The following is an 18,796-nucleotide window of genomic DNA, read 5'->3' on the forward strand; positions in this document are numbered from 1 at the left end:
ATGAAGTGGTGAAAGGATTTTACATAAATCGAAACATTGGGATAGTTATTACTAAAATTTGCACGACATTTCGCACAATAACTAAAGTTGGGGAGACTTCAACAAGATTTTATGGGAAGTGAAAATAACCTAAAGAAAGATTTAAAATTTCTGATATTTCCTATGCTGTGGTACCTACTGTTAATGTTAATCACGTCACAAAAAAATCCCACGTCAAACAGCAGTCTATATCTTTTAGTACTAGTAAACAATGTTAGCAATAATATGGCTGATTTCGTGAGTGTGAACATGCAATGTAAGCAGTACAGTTGAACCTTAAAAAGAAATGCATTAAAACAGTCAAAAGTTATGAAATGCAAATATTTTATATTTTTCTGCTACCTAAGGATCTCGACAATATGAAAATTTTGAAGACAGCATGTTTTATGTCATAATTTTTTGTTTTGATTTTTCAAAATTCCTTAAAAAAAACGTTCGCAGAAAAACTTTTATAACTTTTGAAAAACTAAATTAAAAATTCTACAAAAAATCATGAAAACGCATAATAGCTTTGCAAATTATGTTTCAATGCCTTTTGAAAGATTGAAAACTTTTTTGAAAAGATTTACGCAGGTTTAGCGAAAAACCTGATCAAGTCGCCCCATGTTCCCCTATTTGATTTACCAAAAAATCAAACATTACAAAAAAACTAAATTTTAACGTGGCACTGAAAAATTTTCGTACTCCACGATGCAACCGTGTGCACATAACACGGTGCTACAAAATAAAAAAAAATTAATGTACTTTTCAAGTAACCTTCTAAAGGTTGTACTGCCCATGATCGCATATCAGTCCCATAAAGATAGGAAATCCCATAGAAAACGGGACAACTGTGCGATCATGGGTAGTGTTGGTCTGAATACAACACAAAACCACGTTTGATCAATTTAGTGTGTCCTCAAAATCTTGATTTAAAGAAAAAAAAACTATTTTTCAGGACATTCGGCGCTAAAAAATTTTCTATGTGATCATTTTTCAACCCATATTAAACATTTTTGTTGCGTTGGAAAAAATATAAATTACCTTTTTAACAGTGGGGAGTTGTGAACATAGTTTTGTTTTCGGGGCATAACTACCATAAACATCGATCGATTTTCGAAATTTGACCTGGTATTTGTAAAGGACACCTTAATACATCCACAGGCTGAAGCAATTTAAAATCAGCGTTAAAATTTGTTTAGTTCCGAAAGCCCCGAGTTCAATTTGATGAAATCTACAACCTACACAAGGTCATTTGAAAAGTTCAAAATTACTGTAGCACCGTGTAATCATTAATAATTTTCTTGAGGGTTAATAATAAGGATTATTTCACATCTCCAGTGTTGTAATTCATCGAAAGACAAACTCGCAATATCACATTACCGTACTGAAGTTACTCTATCTACGAAATATAGAGAGTGCGGCATCTCTCCCGAAATTAGCCTATGCCTGTCTGTAGAAGCAACTAGTAAGCCCCCGTAAATTAAAGTCTGATTAGCGAGTCAATAAAATGATTATGAATACTTTTTTATTGATAAATGTACCCACAAACCGTATCAGAGTCTGAAGTGGTTATGTAAAAGTTATTAAAGAATGTTATCAATCATCAGCGTTCGAATCGAAACGACAAGTTGGGTAACCGCGCAAGCTGCAGTCTACCAGAAGGCGTCGTGTCTACGAAATGTTGCAATACATCTTTCTCCTCGTCCTAGTGGCCAGTTGTTTAGGCGATCCGCGGTACCCGGACTTCCAGGAGCGTTTTACCGAACACAGTCGTCTGGTTGAACCACAGCTGCAGGAATTTCGCGTCGAAAACAATCAGCTGCGGCTGGATTTGATTGAATGGATAGTGCGGCAGATCGGGAACCTTACAGTGGAGATGCGCCAAATCACCGAAGATACATGGCAGCAAATCGAAGGTCACCCAGATACCAACGAGGAGTGTTTGGTTGATATGAAAACGGCATTCGACTATTACGTGTGGGTAGGCGAGCTGGACATCATGTACTGTGCAGGGGATATGGTTTACTACCTGGACAAAGATGCGAATGATCGCTTCAATCCTCAGATTTCGTCCATTCAGCGGGAGAACAGCAGAGCTATCTATCAAACGGTGCACACACTGGGGCGAAATCAGTTTGTGCATGATGTGAACGGAACGGTGGCCGAACTGCAGGAAGAGCTGGACTACTATACAAAGTTGTGGGAGAGTTATCAGGAGGATTTACGCAATGAACTAAATGCGTTCGATCCATTCGCGGAGCTAGTGCGTACTGAAATGGCGTGGTGGCACAACTATACAGTCGATTGGCACACAACTTTGATGAATAATGTCATTTCATACATCGATTATTATTGTGTAGATTCGCGACGCAAGATATAATATATAGTGCTAATTTCTTGAAGATTTTAATAAACGATTTTTATAATCAAAACATGTACCGTATTGTATAATACATTTGAGCAGTCCTGAGCACGAGTAGCGGATAGAGTGAGATTTACAACTATACGATAATCGTTTGGGTTCGAAATACAGTGGCACAGCAGTTACACAAAAAGCAATTGATACAATGCTAATTAAAAAGAGTAGAAAAAGATATGGGTCGAGGAATGTTCCATGTTTTAGGAGGCAAAGATAACGTCATCTTTATCTTAATGTTTAGGTAATAATCTTTCGATTACAAGCTAGAGCGTAATGATCAGGCACCTTGTTTAGGAGCTGTAGACCGGTTCCTAGTAATCGTTGGGATTGCATTCCACTATTTTACATAGGATTAGCTCAAACTTTACAGATTGTTTCCGAAGCCCGGAGGGCCGAGTCTCATATACCAATCGACTCAGCTCGCCCAATTATGAATCGGTCACATCCGAAGGTTCCTTACCCTCAGCCCCAGTAGCATAGGTCCACGTCGAAAAAATGACGCTTATACCCACTAAACAACACGTTCCATGGCGACATGGCCGGGAACTTTAGTGGTATAAGGAAACTTACTCTCTTCTAGCATCTGAACCGTACAACGAAAATTAAATATCAGATTCACGGTCCGCGCGGGATCATCCAAGAACACATGCGAATATGCGATTGGACACTCAGTTATAAAATCTAATTTATACACGCTAAGTTACAAACACGCTAGCACACGCGATCCAACACATTTACGCACAAACGCTCGAGCAATTCCCGATGATACACGCGATCGTGAAATCTCTACGCCCGCACCTATCTGAACTGTGTAATAAACATCGCATTCAGAATAAATTTGGTTTGAGGATACAGGACGAGCCGATCAGAATTTTTGGAGACTTTCGCACATCTCAATTCCACCCCTTTGATCACTGTGGAGACCCCGATGACATCCAAGTAATCTCCAATTCTCATCGATCCATTCATACCGCCAACTTGACCTCTTAAGATTACTTGTCCGTCTACTACCAGTACGTCCGTGGAATGAGAACAAAAACTCTGACGTTCTTGCGTGCCCTCACCTCCTGAGACTACGACATTATTGTTCTCGCCGAAACATGGCTATGCGATAATATATTAAACTCCCAGCTTACGACGAACTACGTAATTTATCGCTGCGATTGTAAATCTTCTCGCGGGAGGTTCACCAATGCGATGAATAAAAATCTTACTAGGACAGAACGAAAAATGCCTGTTGTGACTGTTTGGAACAGGTTGTCGTACGCGTTTCTCTACCAGGTCGGTAGTTACCTACTTGCTGCATTTATCTGAGGCCATAAGCCCTTCGTTTTAAGGATTGATGCGTGTTCTAACGATGACGACGATTCTGATACAACTAAAGACGATTTTACTCGATGCAGCCTCAATGAAGTTTCAACGGCCATTGGTGCAGTGAATGGGCATGATATGGTGGATAGATACGATTTAGATCAGCAGTTTCGGCGTTCTACGAGCTCACAGATGTACCAGTAAAAAAGTAGATTATAAGTATCCGTGGTGGAACGCCGAGTTTGGCCGGCTACGCAATGTACTCCTTAAGCAACGTAAGCGATTCGTACGTTACAGGACCGACGGCAATAAAACTATTCATCGAGAAATTAAACTGCAATATAAAACATCCCGGAACAGTGCATTCAGAAAGTATCTTAACCAAGTCCAATGCAACCTACGAAATAATCCCTTGACATTCTGGAATATTTTAAATTGCAGAAGACAGCGGGAGTATTAATAAATGTATTTCATATATTGTAAGATTATATAAGTCCTGCTGATATGATTTGAGCAGATTACACCCACATTCGTACCTTCACATTAGCAGTGAATTACCGCCTAGGGTACTTATGCTAATTCAAATTTCGCCAAGCGATTATGGAATTGGCGAAGACGGTGGTATCCGCCGGAGCTATCACGGTAAATGGAACTATTTGTTTTATTCCATCGCATGCATAATCGGCTGATAATAAGATGCTAATCACCTGTCTCTCTCTCTCTCTCTCTCTCTCTCTCTCTCTCTCTCTCTCTCTCTCTCTCTCTCTCTCTCTCTCTCTCTCTCTCTCTCTCTCTCTCTTTTTCTCCCTCCCGCACGCACTATCTCCCACCCAAGAAGATTCGCATCTAAGCGGACGTGTGCAACTGTCACTGGATGCTTGTTGGTCACAGTATCACCACCAAATGTTAGAAGCACTTTGATACGATAATTGTTTAGTCGGTGGTTGTGTGTCAGCTTGTGGGCAGTATGCGACCGACCGACGACGCACGACGCGACGTAGTCTGTTTCTTTGCTTCTCAGATCTACGATGCGTGGGAAAGCGCGGCCGTTTTCGCTAATGAGTGTGAGCTAGACCTTTCCAGTTGGACAGATTAGGTAGCATTCAAACTCCAAATAACTAAAAGAAGGCATTCGATTTCATGCGTGACCGAATTACACAACAAATTTCGCACCCCCGCTGCTGCTCCGAGCGTAAAAAGTTGGCAAATTTTATACTACTTAGACTCGGACGGACACGCACGTTGCGTTAGCGTTAGTTTATGCGAAAAGATTCGGTATATTTTTGGTGTGTGATGCTGGTGACCTCCATTTGAGTCTGTTTACGCTAGGCGATCTGGTAAAGTAGTAAAAATTGATCGCGTAAAATTTTATAACACACCCAACCAACCGCCAGATCGTTGAAATGATCTAAGCTCTGCTGCGAGGAAATGAGTTCAAATTTCCGCGAACGTCTATTTTATGACAATGGGATCAAGTTTAGTAAGTGCTCGGTATTAGGTTCTTGCGGCGATAGGAGGAAGCAAATAAAGTTTCAAAGTGCGGCTAAGTAGTAATGGTTTACGATTGAGGTTAATGGATTTTGATCTTTTGGCAGTTTCGGATATATTGGTTTTCTACTGTGGCAGAGAGCAGTTCATATTTAAGCGTGGGTGGACAAGAATGAATCGCCAATTTGATAGCCATTCAATCTTCCAGGATGTGACTTCATATCCCCAGCGAGAGGTCCAATTGTATTGTTCATGTCCTAATACGGAGACGGCGAATGCGTCAGGCGTGTAACACGCAGAATCTTATTCTCAGATATTTACAACGATTTTATTGTGGTTTGGATGCGAGTGGATCAACCTATATTATTTCTCATCTGATGATTACATTTTAAAGAATTCTTTAGTTATTTGTCTTTACTCACGGGTCTGTTAAGCTAATGCGTTAAGTCATGTCAAATAAATAAATTAAGAGAAATGGTATTATGATAGAAGCTACAATCATAAAAAAAAAACCTGTTTTAATCCACCTAATGGTGCAATTGTGCCTTTCTCATCTCTCTAAACAATGATTCTGGTTAATTGTGGCAATGTCTATTAAATTCTTAGAACACCTTGCACCGATATACAAAAGCTCGCCATCCACGAGCTTGATGAGCAACGTGTCGACGCTCATACGTCTCCCAACCTTTGAACGGAACGGATCGTTATATTTCACAGTGGTGTTCGGTGTGTAAATTTTAGTGAGTCAAGGTCATCCTTTGTTCGTTCGTTAGCTGCAGTTCTGCTGGTGCCGAAAGTAAATCCAGCACATTGTTTTCGCTGGTGCGGAACAAACGACGTTGTTTGCAGATAAGTTTTGCTTTATTTTTTTTCCCTCGTTTGCTTTCTTTCCTTTTCCCTACTTTTACTCTACCTCGTAATCAAATAATAAGACACATTCCCGTTTATATAACGCTCTGCCCTCGTGCTTAAATGGCCGAGGGCGAAATACCATCTGATGTAATCATGGAAGTCCCTGATCCCCCTATTACTCGCATTGCTCCCCGTATAAAGCAGTACCCAGAAGGTTCCTCTGGGCCATGGGTGGTATATTTTCGGACCGGAGAGAAACCGGTTAATATTTTAAAACTTTCTCGAGATCTGACTGCTAATTACCCGGCCGTAACTCAGATAACACGTGTTCGGGCAAACAAGATACGTGTTCTAGTGAATGATCTCGGGCAGGCAAACGCGATTGCTTGCTGTGAGCGCTTTACGCGGGAATTTAAAGCGTACGTGCCTTGTGTGGCCTGTGAAATCGATGGGGTAGTGTCCGAACCGGGCCTGAAATGCGAAGAACTGTTGGAGCACGGGGTTGGCTGCTTTAAGGACCCCTCTCTTGAACAGATTAAGATCTTAGAATGCAAACAATTGTATACCGCAAACACCGAGGGAGGTAAGACTACCTACTCTCTATCAGGCTCGCTTCGGGTGACATTCGCCGGGTCCTCTCTTCCCAACTACATCCTCCTTGACAGGGTTCGCCTACCAGTTCGCCTGTTTGTACCGCGGGTCATGAGCTGCAGCAATTGCAAGCAGTTGGGCCACACAGCCACATATTGTGGAAATAAGAAACGATGCGGCAAATGCGAAGGAGAGCATGAGGATGACTCTTGCGACAAAGAAACTGAAAAGTGTATTTGCTGCGGGGGCCCTTCACATGCTCTTAAATCATGCCCTGCGTACAAGCAGCGCGGGGATAAAATTAAGCGCTCCCTTAAGGAACGCTCAAGGCGTTCTTATGCAGAAATGCTAAAGAATGCTTCGCCATCTGTCCTGTCCGAAAATCCCTATGCTGGTTTGGCTAACGTTGAGCAAGAATCTGACGACCCACGAGAGGGAACATCTTTGGTTAACCCAGGGGAATCCAGGAAGAGGAGAAATCCAGCCTCCCCTACATTGCCCCGTAAGGGTGCCAAGGTGTCGTCCACTCAGAGTGCGCCATCTACAACCAATAAATCCAACGGAAGTGATGCACAAAAGCCGAAGCAATTTGCTCCAGGACTTGGAAATATTAATTCTAACAAGGAGTACCCACCACTTCCAGGGACATCCAAAACCCCAAGTGTCCCCTTTTTTCAAACAGATACTCAGTCCAGTAGCGGACTAATGAAATTTTCTGACATAGTGGACTTAATTTTCACAGCTTTCAATGTTACTGATCCTCTTAAAAGCCTTCTGATACGTTTTCTCCCTATAGTGCAAACATTTTTGAAGCAATTGACTACTAAATGGCCCCTCCTTGCAGCGATCGTATCCTTCGATGGCTAAGTCATCGAACGAGGTCACCGATTCGATCACTGTTCTACAGTGGAACAGCAGAAGTATCCTCCCGAAAATCGATTCCTTTAAATTTTTACTAAATAGTTTAAAATGTGATGCTTTCGCATTATGTGAAACTTGGTTAACTTCCGATATAAATCTCAACTTCCACGACTTTAATATAATTCGTCTGGATCGAGAAAACCCCTATGGAGGAGTACTTTTGGGGATCAAAAAGTGCTATTCTTTCAACCGAATTAACCTCCCTTCGACACCAGGCATTGAAATTGTCGCTTGTCAAGTTTTAATCAAAGGTAAAGACCTTTGCATTGCTTCCATCTACATTCCTCCTAGAGCCTCGGTAGGGCACCGAACGCCTTGTAATATCACGGAATCCTTACCGGCACCGCGGCTAGTTCTGGGAGACTTTAACTCGCACGGTACGGTATGGGGCTGTCTTCATGATGATAATAGATCAACATTAATCCAAGATCTTTGCGATAATTTCAACATGACCATCTTAAACACGGGAGAAATGACGCGGATTCCTACACCACCAGCACGCGCAAGCGCGTTGGATTTATCGCTTTGCTCGACATCGCTACAGTTAGATTGCATGTGGAAGGTGATCCCTGATCCCCACGGTAGCGATCATTTGCCTATCGTGATTTCAATTGCTAACGGTTCAAGACCATCGAAAACAATCAATGTCTCATATGACCTCACACGGAACATTGATTGGAAGAGTTACGCAACCGCGATATCCGTTAAAATCGAATCCACTCAAGAACTTCCTCCGGAGGAAGAGTACAGGTTTTTGGCTGGCTTGATTCTCGACAGTGCGAATCAAGCTCAGACTAAACCAGTACCCAGCGCGAATACCCATGGACGGTCTCCCACCCTGTGGTGGGATAAAGAGTGCTCAGAGCTGTACGCGGAAAAGTCCACTGCATATAAGGCCTTCCGGGAAGACGGGTTACCCGCTAGCTATCAACAGTACGCGTCGTTAAAAAGGCGACTGAAGAGTTTAATGAAAGCCAAAAAACGCAGTTATTGGCGCCGGTTCGTCGACGGGTTAACGAGAGAAACAGCGATGAGCACTCTTTGGGGTACGGCTCGACGTATGCGTAATCATAATAGTACCAACGAGAACGTGGAATATTCAAACCGTTGGATATTCGCTTTCGCCAAGAAGATCTGTCCGGACTCTGTCCCGGTACAGAAAACGTACCGCGCCGCGTCTTCTCACGATACCGCGAACGAAACACCGTTTTCGATGGTGGAGTTCTCACTTGCTCTCTTATCGTGCAACAATAACGCCCCAGGGTTAGACAGAATCAAATTCAACTTGCTGAAGAATCTGCCTGACACTGCAAAAAGGCGCCTGTTGAATTTATTTAACAAGTTTCTTGAGGGTAACATTGTCCCTTATGAATGGAGGCAAGTGAAGGTCATCGCCATTCAAAAACCAGGAAAACCAGCCTCCGACCACAACTCGTATCGGCCGATTGCAATGCTGTCCTGTATTCGGAAGTTGTTCGAGAAAATGATCATGTTTCGCCTCGACAATTGGGTTGAAGCAAATGGCTTACTGTCAGATACACAATTTGGCTTCCGCAAAGGCAAAGGGACGAACGATTGCCTTGCGTTGCTTTCTACAGAAATCCAAATGGCCTATGCTAACAGAGAGCAGATGGCATCAGTCTTCTTGGATATTAAGGGGGCTTTTGACTCAGTTTCTATCAACATTCTGTCAGAGAAGCTGCACCAGCATGGTCTTTCACCAATTTTAAATAACTTTTTGCTAAATCTGTTGTCTGAAAGCACATGCACATTTCGCATAGCGATTTAACAACATCGCGATTTAGCTACATGGGTCTTCCCCAGGGCTCATGTCTAAGTCCCCTACTCTACAATTTTTACGTGAATGACATCGACGATTGTCTTGCCAATTCATGCACGCTAAGGCAACTTGCAGACGACGGGGTGGTCTCTGTTACAGGGCCCAAAGCTGCCGACTTGCAAGGACCATTACAAAATACCTTGGACAATTTGTCTGCTTGGGCTCTTCAGCTGGGTATTGAGTTCTCCACGGAGAAAACTGAGTTGGTTGTTTTTTCTAGGAAGCGTGAGCCGGCGCAACTTCAGCTTTTATTAATGGGTGCAACGATCAACCAGGTTTTCACATTTAAATATCTCGGGGTCTGGTTCGACTCTAAAGGTACCTGGGGATGTCACATTAGGTATCTGAAACAGAAATGCCAACAAAGGATCAATTTTCTCCGAACAATAACTGGAACATGGTGGGGTGCTCACCCAGGAGACCTGATCAGGTTGTACCAAACAACGATATTGTCGGTGATGGAGTACGGGTGTTTCTGTTTCCGCTCCGCTGCGAACATACACTTCATCAAACTGGAGAGAATCCAGTATCGTTGCTTGCGCATTGCCTTGGGTTGCATGCACTCGACCCATACGATGAGTCTCGAAGTGCTGGCGGGCGTTCTTCCGCTAAAAAATCGATTTTGGGAACTCTCATATCGATTGCTCATCCGATGCGACATTCTGAACCCGTTGGTAATTGAAAACTTCGAGAGGCTCGTCGAGCTTAATTCTCAAACCCGTTTTATGTCCTTGTACTTCGACTACATGGCACAGAGCATCAATCCTTCTTCGTACAATCCCAACCGTATCCGTTTCCTAGATACTTCTGATTCTACTGTATTCTTCGACACATCCATGAAGGAAGAGATTCGTGGAATTCCGGACCATATACGCCCGCAGGTGATCCCCAATATATTTTATAATAAATTCCGAGAAGTCGACTGCGACAAAATGTTTTACACTGACGGATCAAATCTCGATGGGTCCACTGGCTTCGGTATCTTCAACAATACTATCACCGCTTCATTCAAGCTCAATGATCCCGCTTCAGTTTACGTCGCAGAGTTAGCTGCAATTCAGTACACCCTTGGGATCATCGACACTCTGCCCACAGATCACTACTTCATCGTTTCGGACAGCCTCAGCTCTATCGAGGCTCTTCGTGCGGTGAAGCCTAAAAAGCAATTACCGTATTTTCTGGGGAAGATACAGGAGTCCTTGTGTACGTTATCTGAAAAATCTTATCAGATTACCTTTGTTTGGGTCCCCTCTCATTGTTCTATCCCGGGCAATGAAAAGGCCGACTCATTAGCAAAGGTGGGCGCATTAAATGGTGACATATACGAAAGACCAATCTGCTTCAACGAATTTTTTAGTATTTGTCGTCAGAGGACGCTCGACAGTTGGCAAACCTCGTGGAGCAATAGGGAACTTGGACGATGGCTACATTCGATTATCCCAAAGGTATCAACGAAGCCTTGGTTCGGGGGGATGGATGTGGGTCGGGATTTTATTCGTGTAATGTCCCGACTTATGTCCAATCACTACACCATGGATGCGCATTTGCGGCGTATTGGGCTTGCGGAGAGTAGTCTGTGCGCTTGTGACGAGGGCTATCACGACATCGAACACGTTGTCTGGGTGTGCGCCGGGTATTGTGACGCCAGGTCTCAGTTAAAGGAATCCCTTCGGGCCCGAGGTAGACCACCCAATGTACCAGTCCGAGATATGCTGGCAACTCGTGATTTCCCCTATATGTCCCTTATTTATACTTTCATAAAAACGATAAATATCCCAATTTAGCCCCTCTCTTTTATTTCTCGTTTTTAGAGTTTCCTCCTGCCTTGTGGAACCGATCAGCTCCAGAGTGCCACTATGTAACCGCCATCGCCCTTACCACTACGCCTGCATAGAAGGAAACTGAAGCGAGAGCGACTCGAGGTCCGATGACTTTTGAAGGATTCCTCGCGGGTTCGAAGAATACCATCCGCCAATCCGGTACTCGACGACTTACTATACTGAGGCGCAAATTTGAGTCGCTGATCCCCCTCCCCCCCGCCGTTCGAGCGAAAGTTGCAAGTTTTGCTCTTCTTTCCCTGTCTCTCCCCTGTCCTTGATACAACTGCTGCTACACTGATGCGGAAATAAGCCACCCTTTGAATATCTTGACCAAGCATAAGTTTTAGTTAAAAAATTCAAATTAGTATTCTGTATTCCTAGTTTTAAGATAGCTATAATTTTTACTCTTTATTGAAACTCTTATCCTCCATCTTGTAAATAGAATTGAATCCCTAGTTTTAAGATTTCTGTGAAATTTCTCATAAATATTTGTTCCCCCCTTTTGTGTACTAAACTATATTGTTAGTTTTAAGATAACCGTAAAATATTTCGTAAAATACTATTACTCCCACTCTTGTATATCAAAGTGAATCTCTTGTTTTAAATTTTTTCATAAAAAAATCTTTTGGCCCTCTTTTGTATATTGAATCTTATTTCTAGTCTTAAGATAGCTGTAAACTTTCTTTTCCTTTGTAAAAAAAAATATTTCAACATTGTAACCTCCTAGTTTTAAGATATCCAAATGTAAAAACAAAAGCATTTGGCACCGCCAAGCTAACGCATTTGTGCCTATCAAATAAACGAAATGAATAAAAAAAACGTGTCGACGCTGAATCACTTGAAACCAAAGAAATATATCATATTAGTTTAATCAGCAGAAGTTCAATGGTGTCTTCTTGCTAGCTTGTTTTGGCATGCGGAATTGTGTGTCAGGGGGATGAAAAACCCACGACCCAGAACCACCACTGTGTGGTGCATAAATGCCACAGTGTAGTATGTGCTGAACTCGGGTGAACTTACCCGACACATCACCTCGTCCAACTCGTACGTAGATGTGTGAGTGATATCCGCTCACAGCTAGCTAGTGCGGTCGAAGCCGCCATTATCCTTCACATTCAACTTGGAGCTTCTGGAAAGGTAAGACGTGCTTCCGTGTTACTAGCGTTGGGTGATTCCATGGTTATCATTGACTATTCACAATGGCGATCCTGCCAGGTGCTGCGACCACCAGAGCAAAAAAAAAACATGAGTGTTGTCTTTCAACAGTCAATTAACTTATAAAAGGAATCACCCAGTCGCATAGAACGAATACAAGTGAGGTTATACTCGCCGCGTGGAACGCGGTCTCAAAAAGATGCAAATAGCGCATCAGTTTTTTAAGTTTTGGTGGAACTATCTGCCAATGTAAAGCGGCATGGAACATCCGCATTGAAAGCGACTGGAATTGTCTAGGCAATATCTTTTTGAAAACTAGTTCGATACGAAAAGCGGGTTGGGACAACCGCTACCAATAGTCTAGAGGAAAGTATCCTAAAATGACCTCGAGCGGGTTGGGACAACCGCTAAGGTTACCTTGTATTAACTGAAGAATGTTGATTAAAGCGGGTCGGGACGTCGCCGCTACAAAAAAAACGAAGGAAAAATATTTCCAAAAAAAGTAATCACCACGATCATAAAAAAAAGCACGGAATGAACATAACCTGTTGTTTACTCATACGAATTTGTTACAGGTATAGAACAGTACTACGAAATAAAAGTGAATCGCAATTTCAACACGATGAATAAGGGAAAATACGTGCGAGCCATCGAGCAAACGGAGGAAGACGGCAACGATTCATCGGCTATTATGGACGAGCAACCGGAAAGAATGAGTGCAGAGCACGAGGCACTTGATCGTAACGATGAAATTTGTGACACTGTTGTAGAAAGTGATTCTGACAACTCCAATGGCGGCGATTCCGACAGTGATAATTCCGGAAGCAACGACTTCGGAGACAAGGAATCTTGCGACGAAGCGATTGGCACCGATGATGAACCAACACTTTCCCCGGAGCTAACTCTCGACGAAACAACTAAGATAAAGCCAAATTCAGACGGTAATCATGTCGCTATCCAGCAGCCGCCAATTGCGAGTAATCTGAGTGGAGATACTGCGAGCGAGCGGATGGATCGTATTGAAAAAGTTCTCGAGTGTATGGCATCAGCCATGAAATCCTTGCAAGCATACGACCGACCAATTCCATCCTCATCGCACCCTGGAACCGAACCAAACTGGAATGTACCAACCGATACCCCTGGCATGGCGGAGAGGAATCAAACCGTAATCCGATGGGATAACATCCAACCGTTCCCTCCTGGTATTCCAGCAAACAAGATGTGGGAGGAATGGAATAGATATATTGAAAATTTTGAAATCGCCGCATCATTGAGCAACGCTAATGATCCTGTTAAAAGAACGCAGCTTTTGTTCCTTTCAATGGGGCCCGACCTACAGGCAATAGTCAGAGCTGCAAAACTGCGCCCATGCCTGACAGACGTCAACTGTTATAAAACATTCGTTACGAACGTCCATGACTATTTCCGAGCAATGACAGACACAGCGGCGGAGCACGAAGCGTTTTCGTCCATGAGACAGGAAAGGAACAAATCTGCTGTCGCATTTCATGCACGTCTGATGTGCAAAGTCAGACTGTGTGGATACAGTATTGACGATCAGGACCGATTCGTAAGAGCACAGCTGCTGAAAGGGCTTCGGAACAAAGAATTAGTCAAAGCATCCAGAACGTACGGATACCAAACGAATTTTATCGTGCAGGCAGCTACCCGCGACGAGGCATATGAAGCGGAAACTACACAACTTGCAGATGATCACGTATTTCAGATACATCGCCAGAATACAGCCAACCGCAGCCAGAAACGCAGGAACCCAGATGTTTCAATCCATCATACACCAGCTAAACGCCGGCAGTTCGATCATGCTCAAGGCCGACGTTCACGCTGTTCACGGTGTAATCTTTTGTCTCATAAAAACGGCCGGTGTCCTGCAATTGATAAAAAATGTATGAACTGTGGCAAGCTAGGGCACTTCGCAGCAGCCTGCAGAAGCAAACGCGTCGATGCAATCAGACATAAGCGAGAATATGAATCTAGTGACCGAGAGGATGAACGTGAAGATGAAAAACAGGTACTAAGAAGCTAATAATGCATATATAGCAATAGTCATCTATATAAAATGTGTTAATATATCTGTTTATGCTTACGATGTATTTTATTTTTAGCATATCAATGCATTATCCTTGGAAGACGTTTTGATTGACTGTAGCTTGGGGTCAGCAAGTACAATTCGCTTCCTTATCGACTCCGGGGCTGACGTAAATGTCGTATGCGGGAACGATTGGGATCGCATAAAGCGAGAATTCGAATCGGGCATGGCAAAACTTGAGATGGTTGATGAAACAAATAATGGAATACATGCTTATGGTTCAAAAGAACCATTATCAGTGGAACGGGCATTTAGGGCTGAGATTACTGTACCAAACAGCAATAAGCCTCCGATTACGGCAATCTTCCATGTCATTCGCAGGGGACTCAGATCACTTCTTAGTCGATCGACAGCCAGCGAGTTAAAATTATTAAAGGTTGGATCCGCGGTCAATAATTGCGAAATAACAGAGAACGAGAAGGAATTCCCGAAGATGCCGGGCGTAACGGTAAAATTTAAGGCTCAAGTTACCTCAAGGCTTGGTAGTATGCGTAAGAAAAATTGTGTTCAGCTTTGCCACCAGATTATCTATTTAAACCTTTTCAAAACTCTAAAAGAAGAATATCAGTCGATTTATTAGATCATCAGGATTCAATTCATGCAAAATACCTGCTGGAAAAACCATCGGTTTAGCTGGATGGTGCTTTTGAAAAAGTGGCTGTGATTTTTTGTCACACTACCACACCGAGCGGGGGTACGCAACACAACTGCGCAATGAAAAAACCACAGCCACTTTTTCAAAAGCACCATCCAGCTAAGCCGATGGTTTTTCCAGAAGGTATTTTGCATGAATTGAATCGTGATGATCTAATAAATCGACTGATATTCTTCTTTTAGAGTTTTAAAAAGGTTTATATGGATAATCCGGTGGCAAAGCTGAACACAAATTTTCCTACGCACACTACCAAGCGTTCAATTCTAACACATGCTTAAAAAAGGTAACTTGAACCTTAACGTGGATAAAACAGTTGTTCCAGTAAAGAACGCATATTACAATGTGCCAGCCGCGTACAGGTAGGCAATTTCACACTCAAGATTAGTTGCAAATATGATCCACGAATACCCATTAATCATGTAAATTCTTTGGTAATTCTAGGGAAGGCGCAAAGCGCAGACTCCTCGAGATGGAAGCACGCGGAATTATTGAAAAAGGGACTACGGCACCCAATTGGATCAGTGGAATGTCGGCAGTCTCAAAAGGTAAAAACGATTTCCGATTGGTGGTTAATATGCGCGCCCCCAATCGAGCGATAAACCGAGAATACTTCCGGCTTCCACTAATTGACGAAATGAAAGTGAAACTGCATGGAGCAAAATATTTTTCAAAACTGGACTTAAGCAACGCTTTTTACCATCTAGCATTGTCAGAAGAATCAAGAGACTTAACAACCTTTCTGACCGAGGAGGGAATGTACAGGTTTACAAGACTCATGTTTGGAGTGAACTGTGCTCCTGAAGTGTTCCAACGCGAAATGATGCGAATATTGAAAGATGTTGAAAACATAATTGTCTATATTGACGACATCCTAATCTTCGCGGACACACTGGAAAATCTCCAAAAAACAGTTGCAAGGGTCCTGCAAATTTTGGAAGAGAATAACTTAACCCTCAACAAAGGCAAATGCGAATTTGACAAAACTAGGATTAAATTCCTAGGACACGAACTAGACGAAGAGAGCTTTCACATAGACGAGGAGAAAATTAAAAGTATTCGCTGTTTCCGAGAACCAACTACCCTTTCCGAGCTTCGAAGCTTTCTTGGTGTGGCGTCCTACATCAGTCCGTACATTCCAAACTTCGCAGATATTTCCAGTGCCTTATGGGCAACTACCGCAGCAAAATCCTGGTCGTGGGGATTAGAACAAAGGGAAGCATTCAATCTTATCAAGCAACGAATCGTTGAATGCACGAAGGCCCTTGGTTATTTTTCCGTAACCGATAGAACAGTCCTTTATACAGATGCATCTCCGGTAGCGCTGGGAGCAGTACTGGTGCAGGAGAACAAAACTCAAGCTCCTAGAATAATAAGCTTTGCTTCAAAATCTTTAACCCCCACTGAGAGAAAGTACGCCCAAAATCAGCGCGAAGCGTTAGGCGCGGTTTGGGCCGTAGAACATTTCTCCTATTTTCTCCTAGGAAGACACTTTACATTGCGTACTGATGCCCAGGGTGTAGCGTTCATACTGAACCGGACACGAGAGGATTCAAAACGAGCTCTAACTCGTGCTGATGGCTGGGCCCTTCGATTAAGTCCGTACAGCTATGACGTCGAGTACGTACGAGGCCGCGAAAATATAGCTGATAGTTTATCAAGGCTATATTGTGGAAACGATGAACCCTTCGAAGAGGATGTGAGTCCTTGGGAAATCGCTTGTCTAGAGGCAAATACTGTAAAATTTCTAACTGAAGAAGACATCAAAGACAATACCATACACGATGAGACGCTACGAAAGGTAACACATGCCCTAGAGACGAGAGAATGGCCGCGCGAAGTGCAACAATATAAGGCGGTTGAGAATGACTTGACAATTCGGAACGGAATTGTGGTCAAAACTGGATGTGCTGTTATACCAGAAAAACTCCGCACAAAGGCTCTGCAGGTAGCACACGAAGGCCACCCATCAACCGCCAAAATGAAGAACATTATCCGACAGCGTGTCTGGTGGCCTGGCATTTCGAAAGATGTCCAAAAATGGGTTGAATCCTGCAGAACATGCGCCATCAACGGAAAACCGGAGAAAACAACGCCGATGGAACGGGTGTTTGTGCCGAAAGCGGTATGGGAAACGATTGCACTTGACTTCAACGGTCCTTACGTCAAATTTGGTGGTATATCGATACTCGTAATCGTCGATTACAGGTCCAGGTATCTAATAGCCAAACCAGTTAAGTCAACCACATTCGAGTTTACAAGAAAGATACTTGAAGAGGTTTTCGAAAGAGAGGGCTACCCGAAGTTCATCAAATCAGATAATGGTCCGCCGTTCAATGGAGATGATTACAAGCGATACTGTGCTCAGCGAGGAATAACAACGATTTTTTCGACCCCGCTATTCCCGCAGCAGAATGGGATGGTAGAATCCTACATGCAAGTTATCAATAAGGCAATGGCTGCCGCTTCCACTGACAAAACTAATTTTGTTGAAGAGCTACGACAAGCACTTAACGCACATAATGCAGCAAATCACAGCGTAACAAAAGTACCACCGGAAGAAGTTATGTTGGGGCGCAAGATCAAGCGACGACTGCCGCTACTGCATCATGAGAAAGCATCATATGACGAAAAAGTTTTTGAAAGTACTGATCGACAGTCTAAATTATCCGGCAAAACTCGCGAAGACGCCAGACGAGGAGCAAAACCGTGTAAAGTAAAACCTGGCGATACGGTAATAGTGCAACGACACATTCGCGCAAAAGGAGATAGTCGGTTCCTATCTACGAGATATACAGTAGTACAGGAAAAAAACGGTAGCCTGGTACCCAATGACAATGATGGACATGTCTTAAAACGACACGTATCGCAAACCAAAAAGGTGCACCAATGGCGTGACAATACCGCTCTCAAATCGGGAGAATTTGCAACATATGCCAAATCTAGTAAGCCTAAAGAAACTGAAACTACCAATAATCCAACTGAAGTTATTACACGGGGCAATCGAAAACGGAAAGCGCCCACACACCTCGACGATTACGTACGCTCGATGCACGATTATTTGCACTAATAACGACGAAATATATAAGCTTTCACGCTGAAATAGAAGATTAATTAGAAATAATTTGATTTCTTTTATACCTTTATTCCGTATCTTTGAGTGGAAAAAAATGTATCTCCACAGAAACAACATACTGCTTCGTTTCGATAGGTACTTTTGACAGTTTAATTTGTTTTTGTTTTTCCCTTTCGTTTCTACGAATCCCAGTAAAAAAAAATGTTCGGGTAAGTTTTGCTACGAACCCACTCTACTTTTACAGAAAACGGCAAGTTACGGCGGGTAGCCTAGAACAAAGTTTCAATAGCCTACCGATCGCCAGCGTATAGTTAAACACGCCAAGCCGCCTTTTCATTTACTGGAAAAGGTGTGCTCGTATGTCGCATTGGAAACGCGCCTTTCATGTATTTAACAAAAGTAGTGTTGCTGCACGGTTAAATAAAACAACCTGCAGAATAAGTTCTTTTAACTTAGTTTTGAGTTGTGCGTCGCTTTCGCACTTATTAGTGTTGTCAAAAACAGAACGAGAGATTCGACTCAGTCGAGGTCTTCCGTGGAGGA

Source organism: Topomyia yanbarensis, chromosome 2 (genome assembly GCF_030247195.1).
Source record: "Topomyia yanbarensis strain Yona2022 chromosome 2, ASM3024719v1, whole genome shotgun sequence".
In the NCBI taxonomy this organism is placed as follows: Eukaryota; Metazoa; Arthropoda; class Insecta; order Diptera; family Culicidae; genus Topomyia; species Topomyia yanbarensis.